Source organism: Chiloscyllium punctatum, chromosome 4 (assembly GCF_047496795.1).
Source record: "Chiloscyllium punctatum isolate Juve2018m chromosome 4, sChiPun1.3, whole genome shotgun sequence".
Taxonomy (NCBI): Eukaryota; Metazoa; Chordata; class Chondrichthyes; order Orectolobiformes; family Hemiscylliidae; genus Chiloscyllium; species Chiloscyllium punctatum.
In genome coordinates this window covers 62,134,888-62,155,942 of record NC_092742.1, presented here as the reverse complement: position 1 = coordinate 62,155,942, position 21,055 = coordinate 62,134,888, and positions in this window count along the sequence as shown.

Genomic DNA, 21,055 nt, shown 5'->3' with positions numbered 1-21,055 from the left:
CATTTGTAAAGGTGTGAGGTTAGATTCTGTCTGTATCCCAATCTTGAGTCAGACTGGTTCTATTTCCAAAGTGGAATTTATAAAATATTACATGGACTGACTGCCTGTAGATTGTGCACTTTTTGAGCAAAATAGAATGTATCTGAAAACACAATTCTGCAAATGCAAATTCATCCCAAAGACTTATATGTGTGTGTGCCTGCATGAGAGGAAGAGGGAGAGTGAGTGTCTGCATGTGAGTGTGCACAAGTGAGTGTGAGTGCATATGAGAGAGTGTGTGTTTGCATATGCGCATGCTTGGTAAAGTGTGTGTGTGTGAATGCGATGGAGTACAAGCCTGTGAGAGGGTGTGCATGTGGGTGTGAGTGTAGGGTGTGTATGTGTCTGTGTATGAGAGACAATGTGTGTACAAGAGAGGGTCTGACTATATGGTGTAGTGGAGTCACCTGTAGTGTGACATAAACCCAAGGTCCCGGTTGAGGCAATTCTCATGGGTACCAAATCTAGGTTTGTTCAATATATAATTTCAGTTACATGACACTGTAATCTTTTGTTATAAATTCTGTGTCTTATGGTCCTGCTCCACAGCTACCTGATGAAGGAGCAGCGTTCCGAATGCTAGTGCTTCCAAATAAACCAGTTGGACTATAACCTAATGTAGTGTGATTTTTAACTTTAATTTTTCCTGTCAAAGGTATAGTATGTCTAATGGTGCTTTGCCATTACTAATGTATGAATGATAAGAAAACTTCAGAGAAGGGGCAATGTTGACTAAACTCAAACCCATAGTTTTCAGTCCATTTACTTTGCAAAAATGGCACCTCCCTGTCTAACTCACCATGGCTATCAACAATGAATTAATAAAAGTCAGGGTTATTAAAGAGGTCATATTTGAAGCAGTAAAAAGATACTGGGAAATTGGATAGGTTGGATGTGCTTACAGAGATATGATGTGGAGCTGCTGGCGTTGGACTGTGTCGGACAAGGTCAAAAATCATACAACACTCGGTTATAGCCCAACAAGTTTATTTGAAAACACTAGCTTTTGAAGAGCTGCTCCTTCATCAGGTGAAGTGAATTTTAGAAGACACAGATGCAATTATCATAATGATTAAATATGAGCAAAAACAAATTTATTGAAATTAAAGTGTTGGAAGCTAGTATAGAGATAGGCATAGTGAAAATACAAATAAGGATGAGAACATTAAAACTGAGGTGTTCCTAGACTTTTTAAAGGAGATAAATCAATGGCACATTGCAAGAGTTACTCTCAGAATATATCACTGAGTTCAAGCAACACAAAAAATTTTGCAAATGTGTAAATTTGAGGGAAGGAGTTGACATTAGTCTAAGTGAAGAAAATTGAGAGACACTAATAGTGATATCTAGACGTATGTGAGTAGAAGACTTGAATGGATTTACTTTTTGAAGGAGTATTTTGAGAATATTAATCACAAGATTTGAAAGGTTTTCCTTAGCTTTCTTTGATGTTATAATTTGGGCATATTTAACAATATGAACCTTTTAAGAGACATGGGAATGTTGTTGCTGATTAAGTGGACAAGTTGAAAGATATCATCAGCAAATCTCCATAACATTTCTCCTTGGAATTTTGAGACCTAGAGCTTGGTTACTGATGTAAGACACAAGATTCAAGATTTTGATCATAAGATATAGGACCAGGATTAGGCTATTTGGCCCATTGAGTCTGACACTTACATAGTACCTCTCTATGAACCTTCTCCCTCATTGACTAGCTACTGTCACCAGCATGTTTTGTTACTCACTCCCTGTTCTGTAAACGCATGCAAGTACATATAGCCCAGAAGATAACTAATTTATCTCCACTTAAAGTCCCTACTAGCACCTTCTCCTCACTGACACCAATCAAGTCTGCCCTGAATAATGGCCCTTTACATCACTAATTACCTGGAGTGCTGATCCTAACCAAAGAAACAAACTCTATTTCAGAAGGACATTTAGGCAGTGGAATCATTTTAAATCAGGAGACACAGAGAATGTTTACCATCATGTCACTGTCAATTCCTGCTGCACTCTCTGCTCTGTGTCATAACCACAGAAATATTATTGCATTCCAGTGCATCAAGTTATTTTAAGCTAAACAGAGCCCAAGGGTATTGCATAAGTCAAATTGTGGATGGGCAAAACTGTGATGACCAATGTGAGTTCAGACATTACGATAGCTTTTGAAAACTGGGTAGCTTTGAGCAAGGAAATGGCACAACCAGTTGAAGTAAAGGAAATAGAATGCACTAACAGTAACTAACTAACTGAATAAACAATCTAGGAGTGAATGGGGTCAGGTATAAAAGCAACCATAGCTAGTCATCTAACGATCAGACATTGCTACTGCAGTTTGTCCTCAAGCCCAGGATAGAACATGGAACAGTTGACATATTATGTCTGTGACATTCCTTGATAGGCAGGAGCAGAAGTTATTTCAACAACTGCTTTTCACACCTCCCCCACCACGTCGCGCATTTAGCTCTTAATTTAATCCTTTAGCCATTAAACCAGTATCACTGTGGTTCAGTTGTCCATACCTTTGCTTCTGAGTCTGAAGTTTGTGCACGTGGGTTCTAATCTGGGCTGATATTGTCTGTTGAATATTGATACAGCATTCTGTTGTCAGAATAAGAACTACATCTGGTCCAAAGTATATATAAATGATACGATGGCACAATATATAGACTTAGCCAGCGTTCGTCCATCAAAATACCAGTAGCAAATAAATTTTCCATCAAGACATGTCATTTCTTCATTATGAAGTTTTGCTACCTTTAAATTAGTTGCCACCTTTCAGAGTTACTGTGCAAGATTACTGTAAATTCAGTTTCTCTGCATCAGAGTTCAATTTTATATTGTCTGTACCACCAGTAGTAGCTTCATCAATGCAGCCAGACAATCAGACAGGAAGGTATATAATGAAAATCAGAGGAGAATTTTTAATAAATCTGACAATTGTAATTGATGAGAATGACTAATTTACAAGACAAGGACAGCTGTCCAGTCACCAATACCGAATTCAAATGGAAGAAACATGCTAAGTTTCACAAATAAATGTATTAAAACAAGATATACATAGACTGAAAGGAGATATATACACATTCTAGAAAAGAGGTGTGATGAAGAGGCATTGATACTAAATGGACTGTCTGTACATTGAAAAACAAAACTTTCGAACTGAGGAGTCAGCCATTGTGATTCGGACAAAGAAGCCCGCCAATATGGCAGTTTGAAAGATGGACACACACTTCAATGTTAAAAGGTGATTTTATAGTTTATAATTAATACTAATCTGAGACGGTTTAAGGGAACTTTAAATTTCAATAAGTGCATGGATTGGGGGACAGATTCGGAGTGAAATCTAGGAAAAATATGATCTGCAAATGTGCCTTCAAACGGCTGACTTCTGTATTTAACTGCAGGTCATTAGACTTCATGAGTGTAATTCCTTAGAGAGAGATCTGTCATCAGTTTCAGGATTATCTATGATCTCATGGAATGGGAAAACAGGCTCGAGAGTCTACATTCCCTAGTCCTGTTAAGTTACCATACTACAGAGATATTAATTTGCCTTTTGCAGTTTAACTTTGGTTCCGCAGATTCCTGGTCTTATTGGAATTGTCAGTGAATAGAAGGTGGGGAGAAGAGAGTGGTGCAGGCAATGAGCTTGTTGGAATTTGAGTGGTGTTGGTGTGAGTGCACTGTGCAGTGTCTGGGGATAGTGATGCAAATAGCAGGATGAGGCATTCATTGACCTTGAGCACTTGTGAGTTTGTTGGATTTTACACAGTACTGCAACCAAGTCATGAGGGCTAGATAGCATGCATTGACCTCTACTGCTACTTGATCCCCCTGCCACTTTAACGTGGGACTGAAAGGCCTGCAGAATTGTTTCATTTCCCACTCTTCCACCAAGAATACTTTCAGTCCGGTGTCTGAAAAATTGAAAAATTGATGAATTGTTAATGTCACAGGTCAGATTCAGCTCACAAAGAAATCTCAGTCACTGTGCCAGCAACAATGCAGCTCCCCTTTAAGAAGTGTAGGCTACAATATTTTTAAATACTGCAGGCTAACCTTATCTGTTGCGAGTCAGTCATGCAATTGACCACCTGCTTAGGGGTCAAAAGAAACATCAGCTCAGTTCAGGCTGACTGTAGACTGCAATGAAATAAATCTGCAGGCAGCATGCAATTAGTGCACTGCCTGAATTTCAATCAACAAGTGTGTTAATTGCACATTCTCAGGCTTCAAGTGCTATTGGCTTTAGTTCCCCTATATATGGCATTCACTTTCATTATCCAGAAACACTGAGACATGCTGTAATGCTGATTCTGCTACCATGCCCAAGATCCATGAAGTTAGAAATTAACCCATGGTACATTTATGACTCTACATGACACTGGTTCATCAAGGGCATACAGTCTTCAGTACTGCAACAAAACAGGCATTGATTAAGGTTTTTTTTAAAAATAAAGTGCATCAGCACAATTTATTCTTCTATGATCTATTATTTTCTGTTTCTTCATGCAGTTCAGAATAAGACAGTTAATAGAATTGCTGCTACATTTTTCATAAATTTCCTATGAAGAAAATTAAATTGTGAAGGATGGTTGAAAAGTGTTTGTAGGCCCTGTAATGCCTCCTATTCCTGTCAAAATTGAACATAAATCTAACTCTATTGTCCTCTTCCAGATGCAAAGTGAGCAATGACAAGAAGGATGAGAATATATAGAGAGTGATAAAATCAGAATCTCTATCTTGAGGTAAATAGCAGAGATTTTCCCTCAAGCTTTAAATGGCAACTTCAGAATCTCACTATTCAGCAATGACCACCTTATGTCCTTGCAATTCCATTCATAAAAACTCCCAATTCACCTTATTGCCACTACCATTTCTCCTCAAGTTTCTTGACAGACTGGATAGCACAAACTCTCCTCATGTAGGCTGGAGCAGACATCTGATGGTTGCCCAAATGCTTGTTCCAGCCATCGCCCAACTGCTTCTTCAGGACATGTCCCTGCATGATCCAAGACCATAAACCTACTCGTCCTCTTATCCACACAAGTCACCATCAGCAAACCAGCACTGCTGCCCCTTCATGCCCATTCTCTGACCAACTCACACACTACTTCAGCCCTTCAACACATCACTTTGGAACTCAGCGACATGTGGGATTTGCAAGTTCCTGCCAGGATGTAATTCACACAGGGACAAACACATTTCAAAAAAATGGCACAGTGTATGTAATGCATATTAGCTTGCTTTCTTAGAGTTTACTCAGGCTGTGTTTGTTTGCAGGTTACATCCTCTTCCATAATTCACGTTATTTTCTGAATGCACACTTCCTGGCTTGAGCATTGATTTATGGAATGCCAGCCTCTAGGTGGCTCATTTTGCATTTGCAATGTACAGGCTTTTCAGGGTTCTGTTACAGGCTGCCATCTTCTGTGCCTTGCCTTATTTTTAAGCAGAGAAGGGAGAAGGGTAAAGGGAAACTGTAGTCAGTCAGGTAGTACAACCATATTCAGTCAAGGTGCTCACCTGACTCCAATCCAAGAAGTTGGTCACTGTCAGTCAAATTTTGGTCTTAGCAGAATCCAAGGAGCCATGTTCTTGAACTCTGGGGATTGGGCAATGGTCAGTCCGGTAGGTCAAGTGCAAACAGATAAGGAATTACAGGTAGATCAGTTTGGGTACAATGGAGAAATCAGTCTGGGTTGGGGTAGGGGTGGAGGAAGAAGCTTGACAGAAGTAGCTAGGGTCTCTCTGGGGTTGGGTCAGGCTTATTCCTGGAATTTGGTGAATAATAGTCAGGGAGCTTAACAGAGGGAGTCTTGAAGTCCTTGGGAAAATGAACAACCCAAGTCTGAAGATGGGCTCCACTGTATTGTGTCATTGAGGAATATGGTGTATTAGAAGCAGTGATATTGGGGAATTTTAGATAAAGGTTTAGGATCTCATTGTGAATAGAGACAGCCTGAGAGCAGGTACCAATAAGTCAGGCCTACACTTGGGGAATATGTAGGGACAAAAAAGGACTTTGAATTTTCAAAAGCATTTAGGCTTTAGGAATAAAGTTGCAACATTAATTGCTATATCCCTATCCACCTAATCTGCACATCTTTGGACTGGACAGAAAGGTGACTATTCCTCAAAAGTTTCCACACAGCCTCAACAGCAGGAAGCAGCAGGTGAAAATCTATCAAGTATGTCAAAAGGAGTAAGGAGACCCTGGATCTATAGGCCTCTCTGTCATTTTCTTCTGAAGACAGTGTTAAGGAGGTCCTGGGCCATCAGCACTGAACTGTGTCATTTGCAGGAGCAGGCTTAGTTGTCAGAAAGACTAGATGGCAATCCCAATCTAGTGGCTGTCCAGGTTGCAGATGCCCTCAAATTTTATGATAGTAGCTCATTTCATGAGCAACTGGGCACCCGTGCAGCCTCTCCCAATCCTTGATCCATAAATGCATCCAGGATGTAACTGATGCCATTTTCTCAAAACACAACGCTCCACATTCTAACCCTATACTAAGAAATATAAGCCATAAGGATTAAGTTAGCCTGGATCAGTGTTTGTAGAGGAATAAGACAGTGCTATTTTCTTGGTCTGTAGATTGGAAGAAGCAAAAATGGCCTTTAGTAGAGTGACATGGTCTTCTTGTCTGATGTGGAAGTTCAGGGAGAGTTTACGTGTCACTGAGGATTATATCTGCAAAAAATGCTGTTGGTTGCGAATCCTATCAGATCCTATAGAGGTTTATAAAATCATGAGGAGCATGGATAAGATAAGTAGACAAAGTCTCTTCCCTGGGGTGGGGGAGGCCAGAACTAGAGGGCAAAGGTTTAGAGTGAGAGGGGAAAGATATAAAAGAGACTTTTTCACACAGAGGGTGGTACAATATAGAATGAGCTGCCAGAGGAAGTGGTGACAGCTAGTATGATTGCAACATTTAAAAGGCATCTGGAGGGGTATATGAATAGGAAGGGTTTGGAGGGATATGAGCCGGGTGCTGGTAGGTGGGACTAGATTAGTTTGGACGAGTTGGACTGAAGGATCTTTTTCCATGCTGTACATCTCTATGACTCTCTGACTCTCAGAGTCAAGCAGCTTGGGCTATGGATTCTCCAACATTACTGACTTGCCCTCCAGAGCGGGGCATTATCAACTGCCCCTACATTGTCCTGAGAATATCCCATCACAACCTACTGGTGAAATCAAAAGCAAAGAGAACTATTTTAAAAGCCAACAAATTTCCACTAGACCCTTCGATGATCAGTAACTTTGCAATGTTTCAGAATATGCAGATAAGCTGCTAAATTGCTCTAAAATATTTGAGCATTCTGCAGGACAATATAAAACCTGAAAGAAGAATCGCTTTGAGTAACTCATCTTGGTAGGCCAATGTACTATGAAGAAAAGTGGACATGTGAGCTTCCCATTGTACAAATCCCAGCCTTAAATATCAGTGTGCTCCCTTGAAATTGAAACAAAACTTTCCCTCCAGAGATGCGTGGAATTATTATTGATTCCACATTGTCATGAGTATTGAATAATGTGTGTAGAACAGGCCCAAGCACCATCCTTGCAAATTATGTTTCCCCTCAGCATTATCCATATTAAACTGCAACTGCAGTCATCGGCATCACAGTTTAAAGGATACCCAATTTTGGAGGCTTCCTGCAGTCAAGGAGTGAGTGGCTTGTGAGGAGTGATGCTTGTCATTGACAGATTCTTTCAACTTCAAAGTATCTGAAGAGGCTATTCATTTCTAAATAGATGAAACTTTACCAGGTCCAACATTAAAAGTTACACCACAGCAGTTTAACACATATACAGGGTATATATAAATACATATATGCATATATGACATATAGTTACAAAAGTGAAAAGCTAATTATGTTGATGTTTTATTCATGTGTCTTTTATAAGTTTTCACCTTCCTTTCCCTAAATCCATGTGCAGTCCTACCATCCACAGCTTGCATGGAGAGCTTGCTCTGATTGTGCAAGTCTTCCAAACCACCAGAACAAGTCATTCCTGGGTCAACCTTTGGATCTAAATGGCGCAGGCCTCCTGAAAGTGTCAATACAGAAGCAGTCAACTTTCTTGGTGTGAACATCTACAGATAGCAGAAAGCTGGAGGAGTAGGGCACTGCTGGAATGTTCTGTTGGTGCTCTTTTCTTTCGGTGTTTACTGGCACCATTCTGTCTGTATGTAGAGGCACATAGGTTGAGATTCCTTGTCACCCCTCACTTTGCCATTGATACTGGCTAGAGTAATAGAGCACAGGTCAAAGGCACTCAATGTATTGGATATAGTTCTTCAAGGCAGCCATCAACCTGTCCATGAGACAGCTGGACGCTAGTGTGCCTAAGCCAGCATTGTAACATTGGAGGGGGACTCCTCCATCCTTCAATACAGTTTATATGCCTGGCTGATGTTTGTGTGTCTCTCCGCTTGATTTATCAGCATCACTAATGGCTGACACCACAGGCTGCTCCTCTGTCTGAGGCTGAGGAGGTGTCTGGTATCTGACAATTCTGAGTGCCTACAAGCAGGGACATTTCTACCTGGTTCAGCTGTGGAGATGTGTCAGTGGTATTCTTAGCAGATTAAAACCCCACCACAACCTAGAAAAAGCACCCACTAAGGTGAAACTGATGGAGGCTATTTGTTGGCAGTGGCATGAATGCCTAAAGATCATGGTACTAGCAAACACTTCCACTTGTCTTGTTATATAATTCCCCAAGAAGAGTGCATGATATGAGTTTGCCTCCATCCGAGTGTAAAACAATGTTTATATGATTCCTCATAACACAAAGAAAAACTAGTTATGGGCATTGTGGTATTGAAGAATTCAATGGACACTTATAGCTAGTAATTATATACAAATATTACATGCACAGGCACAGGTAGTTGAGTTAACATTAAGCTATTAAGTTCTATAGAAGGGCATGCTTTCAACAGTATATTCTACCTCAAGTGATCCAAGTTAAGATGGTACCTGAGACCTTTACACCCTTGGGTCACGTGCTATGATAGTGATTATATCATGAGCATGTTTCTTAAAGATATACTTGATGTAATATATAATGCAGTGCCCAATAGTTGGGTTGCATAATTAATGAGATGAAGAACAGAAGATTGTATGAGCAATCACGTTCCAAGTTATGATGGGCTAGGCATCATGCATTTCATTTCACGAAACATTTAACTAAAGATGGGAAAATCCTGCCCCAGAATGTTAATGTAATTGCCAATTTTATTTTAAGTGCACTGAGGGGCTACATTACTGTAGCAACTTGAAGGAAGAAATATCTCTATAACCGAGGAATAAGTGGAATTCAGTTAAATCCCTTGCTGCAGCTTATGGGCAGACTTGATATGCTTGAATGCATCAATGAACAAACAAAGTGTAATAAATATGAAATGCATGAAATGCAAACACTGTTATATGATTCCAACAAATAGTTCTGAGTAGCTGTGACTGTCTCAGCATGTTGGAAAATAAAGAATGCATCCCAACTATTTTTACTCACCCCATGTACTGAAATGCATTGTCATCTATTTGCCAAAAAAGCTTGTAATGTGGAATTAACATATACACATATAGTCAGCAGACAGAAAGAATCATTGATTTTCTAACATCGGGGGAGCCTGATTATGACTGCCTTGGTCATCGTTCTTTAACTGAAGCTGCCTCAAGCTATTTCTCCACTGACTTTTTATACAGTTTATTTTTGCTATGAATACCATCCCACAGTTTCTGCCACAATTTCCACCTAATTTTAAAATTTTCCATGGTACTAACAGCTTATTGTGTTAAAACACTTCTTTTCAGAATCTGGCCTTTTCATCTCCAGACTACTGGAGACTGGACATAATCCACAAGGTGCAAATTAGGGCCTGTCATTCATCCTAATGCAGGAACAACCCACAAAGTTCTTTGCAGCTGGAAATCCTTCCCCAACCCCAAGGTCTCTAACTCTGAGTTAGAATCCAAGACTTTGTGGGGTTCTCATTTATTGTTTGGATAGTTACCCAGGAAAAGATAAACAGACAAATAAAACAGGGTTAACTCCTGTGCACCGATAGAATTGACCTCTCATTATGCCCCCCCTCAACTATTCAATCTCTGATTATATGAATACAGCAGCTACAGTGCCATAAAAAAGATGGTGTGACTTCAGCAAAGAGCTTTTCTATTGTGCTTGGTGAGCCCAGCAGGCTCCTCCATCAAACGATTGGTGATAATTAGCAATGTAATTTCTTGTCTGGTCTGTGCCTGAAATAGAGAGCCTGGCTGAGATCAGTTGGTTTGGGCCCATATACTCTCTTTTCTCATCGGTGGCAATCTTAAATCTCTGCCCTCATGCTACTGACACCTCTATTAGGCTTTGGGACTGGTTTCCAAAAATTACATGCTGTATTTTGTCAACGGATTCAGGTTTCCATATCCCTGCTCTAGCACTTTTTTCTGTAACTTTCAGCTTGTAACAGGCATCACCAATAATTTTGTATCATGTAGTAAGACTTGAAGTTGGATATTGTGCTTTTGATTTTACAATTCCCATTCCAGTAGACTAAAATTTAGTCTAAAAACGTTAGTCTATTGTTCACGATTTATACTGAAGTATGACAAATAAAATCATTTTTGTTAAAGGACACTAGATTATTTAAAGGTACCCACATAAAACAATAGAATTATAAAACATCGATATGAACATTTCTAGAAAAAAGTTTGATTTTAATTTTCAGGATTGTGTTTCATGTCTTCGTTTAACAATATCTTTCCAAATTGTTAATATTCAAACTGAATCCCTCATAATTAATGTGTTAGTATATTCAAAATAATGTTATCCGGTCAAATATTAAAATGGACTCAGGCAACTAAAACAGCTACATGTCTCTGGAAAGGATTGGACCAAGATTGTGTCATGAACTTTGGGACTTCAACGTGGGCAGGAATGGATGATGCACTTATTGGTTGTAGGACCAGCTCAGCACTGTCACAGATGGTGTTAGGTGTTGATATGGCAACTGGAAGTGATGCCTTAATCTTGAGGCAACCTGAGAGGGAGAAGTGAAGACATAAACCTAGAGAAGTCAAGAGAACAAATTCCCTTCCTGCAGTGGATGGCTCAATTGGGCCCTCGGGAGCTCTTTTCCTATGGCTTTACTTTTCATGGCATATGGCAACCAGTTTAAATGGTCATGCCCCTGACAGTCACAGAGGGAGATGACCATCGTGAAGCTGTTAGTGCTCCCAGACTGTGAGGTGGGGCGGCGGTTGTTGGGGGCCTCTTATCACTGAGCACACCAAACAAATCAACAAATATTGAAACTGCCTGGTAACAAGCACTTCATATTCAATTCAGTCTTGGATGGAAGACTGTGGCAAGGAGCCAACTCGACATGGCTCCTGACTATATTTTCATCACTGATTCTCACTCCACCTCCTAATCCCTACCAGGCACCCAGGGAATGTAATGGCAAATGTACATTTATTGTAATGCAAGTCACTATTTTTTTTTGAAGAAATAAAGCCTGTTCTCAAGTTAGCATTGAATTGGAACAAACCTTGCTGAAATTAAAGTGATTTGTCAAGTGACATGGCAGTTAAGATTAACACCTTAACACCTGATTGGCGGTCACTTGATAACACATTTTTAAGTGGAGAGTAGCATTGCAATTGATTGTTGTAAAATGTCTGCCCTACAGCCATCTGTTGCTAAGTGGCTGTTTCAGTTCTATTAAGAAACCATCAGACAAAGTGAACTTCTCACCAAATTGCTTTGCCCAACTCTTATTCTTATTGATGGGTAGAAATAGCAATAGAATTAGAAGTGTATTAACCTTTCCAAATAGTGTAGCTATCCCTCTGATCTTCCTCTGATATTTGCACCACTTTCTGCCCAGTTTGTGACTCATAGATCCCTTACAGTGTGGAAACAGGCCTTTCGGCCCAACAAGTCCACACTGACCCTCTGAAGAGTAACCCATGCAGACCCATTCCCCAATTTTATTATCCTGTATTTGCCCCTGACTAATTCACCTAATTTACACATCCCTGAACACTATGGGCAATTTAACATGGCCAATTCACCTAACCTGCACCTCTTTAGGTTGTGGGAGGAAACCGGAGCACCTGGAGAAAACCCGCGTAGACACGGGGAGAATGTGCAAACTCCACACAGACAGTCGAACCCAATCTCTGGTGCTGTGAGGCAGCTGTGCTAACCACTGAGCCACTGTACCACCCCATGGTGTTTGGATAAAGATGGATAATCATTATCTCAGTTTCAATTTCATTCAAGGCCCTTACTAATTTGGCAAAAATGTGCAAGTTAATTTACAAATATTTTCATATAGAAAATTGTTAGTTTTCTTCCAAAAAGAAACAGCAAGGTAAAATAAAGACTTGCATTTCTATCACCTATTACAGCCTCAGGATGCTTCAAAGTGTTTTATAGGTAAGTACTTTTAAAGTGTATTTTCCAAACTGCAACAATGGGAGCAGTTGAAAAACATTTTGTTGGTCATAAAATACTTTGATTTGTTCAATGTGGTGAAAAGTGAGATTCCATTTTAAGTATAGCTACTGTCATGAAATACTCAAAAGATCATTATCTAACAGTGGCCTGACAGTATTATAGAGGTACTTGAGGAGATTTGTTCATTTTGGCCATACAGTATTACTTCCATGGTTGTCACCTGACAAAGGAGCGACGCTCTGAAAGCTAGTGTGCTTCCAATTAAACCTGTTGGACTATTACCTGGTGTTGTGTGATTTTAACTTTGTCCATCTGTTTAAGATGTTATGCTTTGCTTTAAAGGTGCTAACCTCTTATAATACAGGGTCCACTGCTAAAATGTGCAGCACTCAGTGGGTAAATTGTTGGCTGTTTATTGTATTAGGAGCAATGCCTACATGTTAATCCCACACTGTGATCTCCACATCCATTTCTGGTTCTTGTTTGGATTTCACTCCAAATATTTGACTGAAAAAGATTTAATGTGACAGCTGCATTGGTATTTGAAAGTGATAACAATTTAGAAATAGGTAATCAGAGTCTTTAGCTACCATATGAATTGTTTACTCCTCTCCATCAATTTATGCTTTCCTTTCGGTCGTTCTCACTCAACCTTCTTACCTCCACTTTATGATTGACATATCCATTCCTTCTTAGCCCCATCTCTTTTCCTCCCATCTTTCCAGTCTCAATGAAATAGCTGCAAGCATATGTTTTTCTGTTCGATTCCAATAAATGGCTGCTCCCTGAGAACAAGGTTCAAATTCTTCATTGTTAACTCACCAATCATTGATCTAGAAACCTGAAAATGTGATAGATGACAAAATCACTGATCAGAAGTGTCTTTTTTTACAAGTATGATATATGAAAAATGGCTGGTGGATGATTTGTATCAGTAGAAATTATGAGTAATAGTCATCGGAAAGATGATATTTTGAAGTGCTCCTACAGGAGTATTCTAATTGTCTTTTTTAAGTCTCAATTTTCATTGCTTCTGCTCATACATATTCCTCATAGACTTGGCGCAATCAATGGATTTCTGGCATTAGTGGCTGTATCAGTACTGATTGAGAGGAGTCTTCTGAAATATGATGTGCAATCAGGCCTTTCAGATGATGAAAATTAGGCTATTGACCTTATTCTCAGAACCAGAAAAGGATTTACAATCAAATGTAACAGCTGAAACTTTTTAGTGAATGTATTGATTGGAAAGGGTATGCCTGCCAAGCTAACTTCCTCTTTCAATCTTAATTCACATATAATAGAAATGTCAACTCTCAGAATAAAATCTATCTCACAACCTTACTAATTTTAAGAGTGACAGAATTTGATTCTGTAGTACCTTTGGTCTTGAGCTATCGATCCTACAAAATGGTCCACAAAATGGACATTTTTTAAATTATGGAATGACCCAAGTTGGATATTATTTTGATAATGGTGTTAGCTTGGTCACTCAGAAAGAAGATAATTGGATGTGAAAGCATAATTCTGATATAACATCTGTGCTGACAATTTTGAGCTCACTGTTCATGTTAAGATTGTCTCTAAGAAGGAAAAAAGACATTTAAAAAAAGGGTTGTGAGTTACTATAGTAATAAATAAAATAATTTGGAAGTGAGCAATGTTGCTTATTGCCCACATACTCTTTCTTACCTTGAGAACTTCCCTCCCATTTTTCCTGCATCAAGTTTCTCTTTCTTAGTGTCCCTCTTTCATCTCCTCCCGTGACCTTCCTTTCCCCTTGCCTCTCTTTCCATCTTCCTTCAGTTTCAATGGCTCAGTTCAAGCCAGTTTGCCTGCATTGGCTGTGCTGCATTCCTCTCTTCTGACCTCCCTGTGCTGCATGTTTCAGCTCTTCTAATCACACTTCTTATTCTTGCTGCTCTTCAACAATAGATTTCATCTCAACCTGGGATTGGAAGAGGTGAAAGAGCCTGAATGGGGGAGACATAATCTGTGTTTTGTTGCTCCTCCAACCATTACTCACTTTCAAGAGACTAACCTGTGCCTCCTGTGTTTGCGCCACACCATGGAAGAACTGTCATGTAATGTTGTTTGGGAGAAGCTGTGGGAATGGGGGATGGCTCAGCATTCCCTGAAGCTTTGCCCCAATCCTCATCTTTGCTTTCCTATGGTCTGCTTGTGAGATCTTGGTGGCAATGCTGAAAGTGGTCACAGCTTCTTTTCCTAGTTCCATCTCGGTAAGAATGGCCGTGATAGTTTTGGCTGCCTAACAGATGGGAATCTACATTAGAGTGGTGCTGGAAAAGCACAGCCGGTCAGGCAGCATCTGACACAGGTGGACTAGATTAGATTAGATTACATTACTTACAGTGTGGAAACAGGCCCTTCGGCCCAACTAGTCCACACCGACCCACCGAAGCCCAACCCACACCTAACACTAAGGTCAATTTAGCGTGGCCAATTCACCTAACCTGCACATTTTTGTGACTATGGGAGGAAACCAGAGCAAACCCACGCAAACATAGGGAGAATGTGCAAACTCCACACAGAGAGTTGCCTGAGGCGGGAATTGAACCCGGGTCTCTGGCGCTGTGAGGCAGCAGTGCTAACCACTGTGCCACCGTGGCGCCCACAGTGGCACGAGTACCAAGGGAGCATGAATGCTATGAAAGGATAACAGGTCCAGCATCCTTGGAGCCACTACCTCTCTTCAGGCCAGGGTAGGGCATAAGTCATTCTAATGACCTGTTGAAAGAGGGATAGCTGGACTGCTCTGAGACCCTGCAAGCATTTATGAACTGGGTATCACAGCCATGTTGGTAGTAGTCTAAGTCTTTAAGGCAAGAAGCTGAGATTTAATTGTCTCAGTCTGAGCTTCCACTGCTGCACTCAGCTGTTGGTTATCTTCTATTTGAGCTATAATGGAAGCTGAGATACAGGTTGGTTCTCCAAGTGTTCATATAAAGTTCTCCATTACTTCCACATGGGGAAATTCCAAAGTCGAAGTTTGCATGTTGCCTCCATTAGAATCAATAGATGTAAGCTAATCATAAAGTAAATATTTTGTACCTATTTTTGGGCCTTATCTAAATTTTCTTCTGGGAGATTTGTAATATAAATCGTTTTACACTAACTGTGACAAGCTGCTGAGTGGTCATATATGAATCATTTGAAGGTAATCTACACAGAACCTGAAGTGGAGAGAGTGATGGCAAATGTCATCTTTGTCAAGAGGTTGGCTGGTGACAGCTGTGCTGACAGATGGAGAGCCATCAGTCAGAGAGTGCAGGTGGGTCTGAGGGCCAACATTACTCAGTGCTCAGTGTTCACTGAGACATGAACAATGGTTGGGGTCAGTCCTAGTTACTTAAATAGTTGTCAGATAACAGAAGCTCTCTCGATTATTGAAACATGAATGAGATCTTCTGTCCTCCAGTGGTCAATCATTCACACTTAATCTGTCGTTGATGGACAATTATACAGAGATAGTAAATTTTGTGGTGAGTAACTCACTTGCCACATTCTCATAGCCTTTCAATTACCGACAAAGTACAAATCAAGAGTTTAATGAAATACCATATACCATGATGTAAAGTCAAATGTATTAGACTATTTTTAGATTAGATTCACTACAGTGTGGAAACAGGCCCTTCGGCCCAACCAGTCTACACCGACCCTCCGAAGAGTAACCGACAGTTGCCCAAGGCTGGAATTGAACCTAGGACCCTGTGAGGTAGCAGTGCTTATCACCGAATCACCGTGCCAACCAATTTAAGTTCATTTAAAGGTTCAATTTATAGGGTCGACTTATACACAGACACTAGTTTTGAGGAGTTGAAATTCATGCTGCAGTTCAAAATACTATATTATTAGCAGTAGTCGATTTGATAGCACCACTAATCCCGGGTAAACATGAAAAACACAATGAGTTGCGGTAAAGATAATAACCAGATAAAAGCAAGAGAAACAAGAATGAATTGCTAGTAGCAAAGTTTATTTATACATACTGGTACAAAAATCTAATGTCAAAGATTCATTGAAATCCTGCAAAATCACACTGTTCAAAATTGTATAGTGGCACACTTAAAATGAAATATTTATTAAATTCTGAAGCTGAATTCTTAAGTGTCTTGAACTTTCCCACCAAATTCTTTTGTTTCCCTCCCATTTATCCTCATACATAATGAACCTCAGCAACACTAACAAATTTGTCAAAGAATTAAAGATGTATATAGTTAATATAGCTCACTTTTATTCAGATATAGTGGCACAATTAAAATGATTAACGTTTAAACAATATTAACATTGAATGTGTAGTGAACAAAGTGCAAGAAGTACCAATCGACTTAGTCCTGGTCTGAATGAATGAATGAATCAAAACTTGTTGCAGTAAACCAAGTGGGCTAAGGAGAGTTATGAACGAATAAATGAATGAATAGAGACACAATACAGTAAACAAAGAGCAATGAATAAAGTTATCAGTATGAATGAATGAATGAATGTAATTTCATTTAGGTGGGTTAATGGGAACATTCAGTTTCCTTTGTAAGAGATTTATAATGCGCTACAGTAGGGTCGACTTTTACACAAGATATAGGGAAAACACAAGATTTTCTGGCCAAAAATAAGGGGTCGACTTTTACATGAGATTGACATTTACATGGGTGTATACAGTACTCTCCAATTGCCTGAATAAGTATAACTCCCAACAATACTCAAGAACCTCCTGATATCTGCCTCAAAGAACACCATTACATGACAGCTGACAAAGCACTCCCATTGACACAGAACCTCAAAGTAAGACACACACACGTTCATATGCCCATTTGAAATCCCATATCCTGGAGAATAACTCTTTCCACACATGATAAACTGACTACAGTCCCACATTTTGATGATGTGGAGGAACCGATGTTGGACGAGGGTGGACAAAGTTAAAAATCACACAGATCCAGGATCCTTGGAGCCACTACCTCTTTTCAGGAGATGGCAGGCAGGCTAGGGCAGGGCATAAGTCATTCTAATGATCTGTTGAAGGAAGGATAGCTGGACTGCTCTGAAACCCTGGTCCCTCATCAGGTTATAGTCCAACATGTAAATTTGGAAGCACTAGCTTTCGGAGATCTGCTCCTTCATCAGGTAACTGTGGAATAGGATCATAAGACACAGAATTTATAGCTATAAGTTAACTTTGTCCATATTTTGATGGCACACCTGCTAGCTGACTACAACACTCACCAACCACAGCCGGGTAACTCACCCAAGTGATGAAGTCCCACGTTTTATCCTTTCGTGGAAAATCTGACCAACTCTCAAGTGCTTGACAACGGGCCATGAAAAATGTCATCAGTGGCTGAGAAACATCAAGAACAGCTCAAATTGTGACTGAGATCATCACCCACAAACTGTGAGATCCCATTCCCGGAGACACCAGAACCAGCTGAGGCCAAAGAATCGATTGTTAAACTTCTGAGTAAACTTGCTGGTCATATGAATGATCAAAAAAACTCTCAGGGAGTTCAACAGCATCCAGAACAAAGCTTTGGTTTGGCGCCATGAACTTTAAGGTTGATTAGTATTTTTACTGGGATTCAAGGCACTTTGAATAAATGTCTAAATTGTGAATTCAATCAGAATATTTGACCTTCTTTGTAATTCTTGTGTAAGGTTCTTGTTTAAGGGCGGCACGGTGGCACAGTGGTTAGCACTGCTGCCTCGCAGCGCCGGAGACCCGGGTTCATTTCCCGCCTCAGGCGACTGACTGTGTGGAGTTTGCACGTTCTCCCCGTGTCTGCGTGGGTTTCCTCCGGGTGCTCCGGTTTCCTCCCACAGTCCAAAGATGTGCAGGTCAGGTGAATTGGCCATGCTAAATTGCCCGTAGTGTTAGGTAAGGGGTAGATGTAGATGTAGGGGTATGGGTGGGTTACGCTTCGGCGGGGCGGTGTGGACTTGTTGGGCCGAAGGGCCTGTTTCCACATTGTAAGTAATCTAATCTAAAGAGTTCCTGATCTCATTACACAAGGTACAGATGCAGAGGAACATGAAAATGCGATAGTCAGAAAATTCAGTCTTTCTTTAAGATTTCCTCTATCCACAAATTATTGAAATATATGCAATCTGAGTGCTTTTATTTCTTTTCCCCAGCAACACTTAATTACTACATCTTTTTATTTTAAAGAATTGCAAAAGTTGTTGTAATATCCATGATAAAGATATGGAGTTACATTTATGTGGTATAAACTTTGTTTGTTGATTCATGTTGTGCAACCAAGTTAGAACAACAGTAAAAATTATTCAAATTTAATTAAAAGGAATCAATGTCACAATAATTGCTATTGGCTTTTCAATTTACTTTAAGTTAAATTTCCAGATTCACCACTTCTTCAGCTTGTCATTTGTTTCCTCGTGCTCCTGGTATAAAGTAGTTATACTATTGGATTCAGTTTACTAGATGATCAAAGTCACAAAAATCTGAAACTATTCATCTCTGAGCTTTAATGGAGCTATTGAACTATTCCCACACTACATAAGAAGTATTTAACTGGCAGATAGGTGCCTTGAAAATCCTAAGGCCATGAAGAGTACCACATAAATGTAACTCTTCTTACTTTTAATTCAGTTTAGATACATACTCAGTTTTAAATTCTTTTATGTCACGATTGAATACCAATTGACAAGATTATTTCAGATACATGTGAAGTTTCACACTGATTATTTTATAGATCCATTGGAGTCAATTGTTGCTCACACCCAGGACTGCTTATTCCCCAATGTGAGCAACAGTAAATAGGAGCGGGAATCCATTTCACTGGGTCTCTGATCTCTTATATACAAGTAATATCTAGTGCCCCTCATGCAGGTTGAATTTCATTCCCACTTTTTCCTGTCAGCAAATGAAAACTACCAGACGCAACGATTGCCAAAAGAGCTGATTCTGTGCATTGAGTTGACAAGCTTGAATGCAACAGACAACAAGACAAAAAAAAGGTCTATTAATATGGCTGGCCTTATTTGCCAGTAATGTTCCTAGCTTTAATTCAGAGCACAAGGCTTTTTTTTTCTGAGAGAGTTGCCTGCATCAGAAGTGTGATCAGGCAGAAAAACAAACTGACTCAACCATTCTAGTTCTCTGGACAAACCCCACTTGTCCAGAGTGGAAATAAGGGTATGATAAGGATGGTTACATGGGAAAGGGGAGGACAGGAATATCAGTTCTGCACAATGCTTTTCAGAAATAATTCTTTGTACCATGAAGTCTGCAGCATACAGTGAGAGCATGCTTCTTTAAGGAGAAAGGGATGCAGGTCAGTAACAGAAAAACACATTTACCTTTAGTTGTTCCTATTCAGTTTGCTACAGTATTTTGCTTTAGGTGAGTAAGGAACATGATTCAACTTGTGAAACACAATTTAGTTATTTGTTATGATGCACTGAATTAAATCAATAGGCGTAGAACTGGGAATCTCATTATGAGCTCAAATATTGATTCTTAAAATTTGAAAGACTGAGAGAGCTAAGTTAAGATCACATGACAATCTTTGTAGGAGTTCACTGCTGACTCTAGGTTTTCTTTTGGTCTTGAGAGAACAAATATTTACTACGCTTTAATATGAGATCATCAAAGGAATTCTAATAAAATGAACTTTTTAAAAGCGGTGGTAATTATTTTGAAGCTGTTTTTAATGAAAAAAGACACAGCAGTATCAAAACTGCCCCTTATGTTGCAAATTGTTTTGTAATTTATTTCACAGATAAATTCCAAATAATGTAACAACTCATTATTTCCCTTTCAAAGAATTCAAGCTATTTATTACTTGTCATACAAATCTTTGCCAACAAGCACAGAGAAAACCTGCCTCAGAATGCTGAACCAGGCAAATTTGTAAGGAAGTAACAATTTAATTTGTTCCATCCTGACAAATAAGCGAGCTACTTATGGAAGCAACGGAAACGTGTACTGCATTAGGTTAATTTTAAACAAATTGAAATATAGCTTTGATCTCATCCCATGTTTTGATTTAGAAGAAAACTCAATACTATGTTTTCCCTTATTTTGAATAAAAAGCCCCTCCTCCTTTGTAATATTATTTTCACAGCCTGATAAATGTCTCACTTGGTGATCAATATACTGGTTCCAGCTGCTATTGAACAAAGATGTCCTTGTCATCAACTGCTGCACTATAAGCCTGATAATGTAATTATATCTACAATCGATAGTATTTCTCTTTTACAAAGGGTTATTGTAATACAGTTGGAGAGTACAACCATGCACTATCCATAATATGTTGATTCATTCAAAGTTGTTATCTATTAACTTCAGGGATAATTTTCTGAAAATTTAAAATTATTTCCTCCATGTTACACACCTGATTGCATTCCATTGACATTTTTCATATGTTTTGATTTCAGTTACTTCTTTGTTTTTTGCAGTTGTGCTCTGTCCTGCCAACACAGCTCCATGATCAATGGTCGAGGCATGTGTTTCCATATCATCTTTGCTTTATCTGAACTTGATTCCTCTACAGT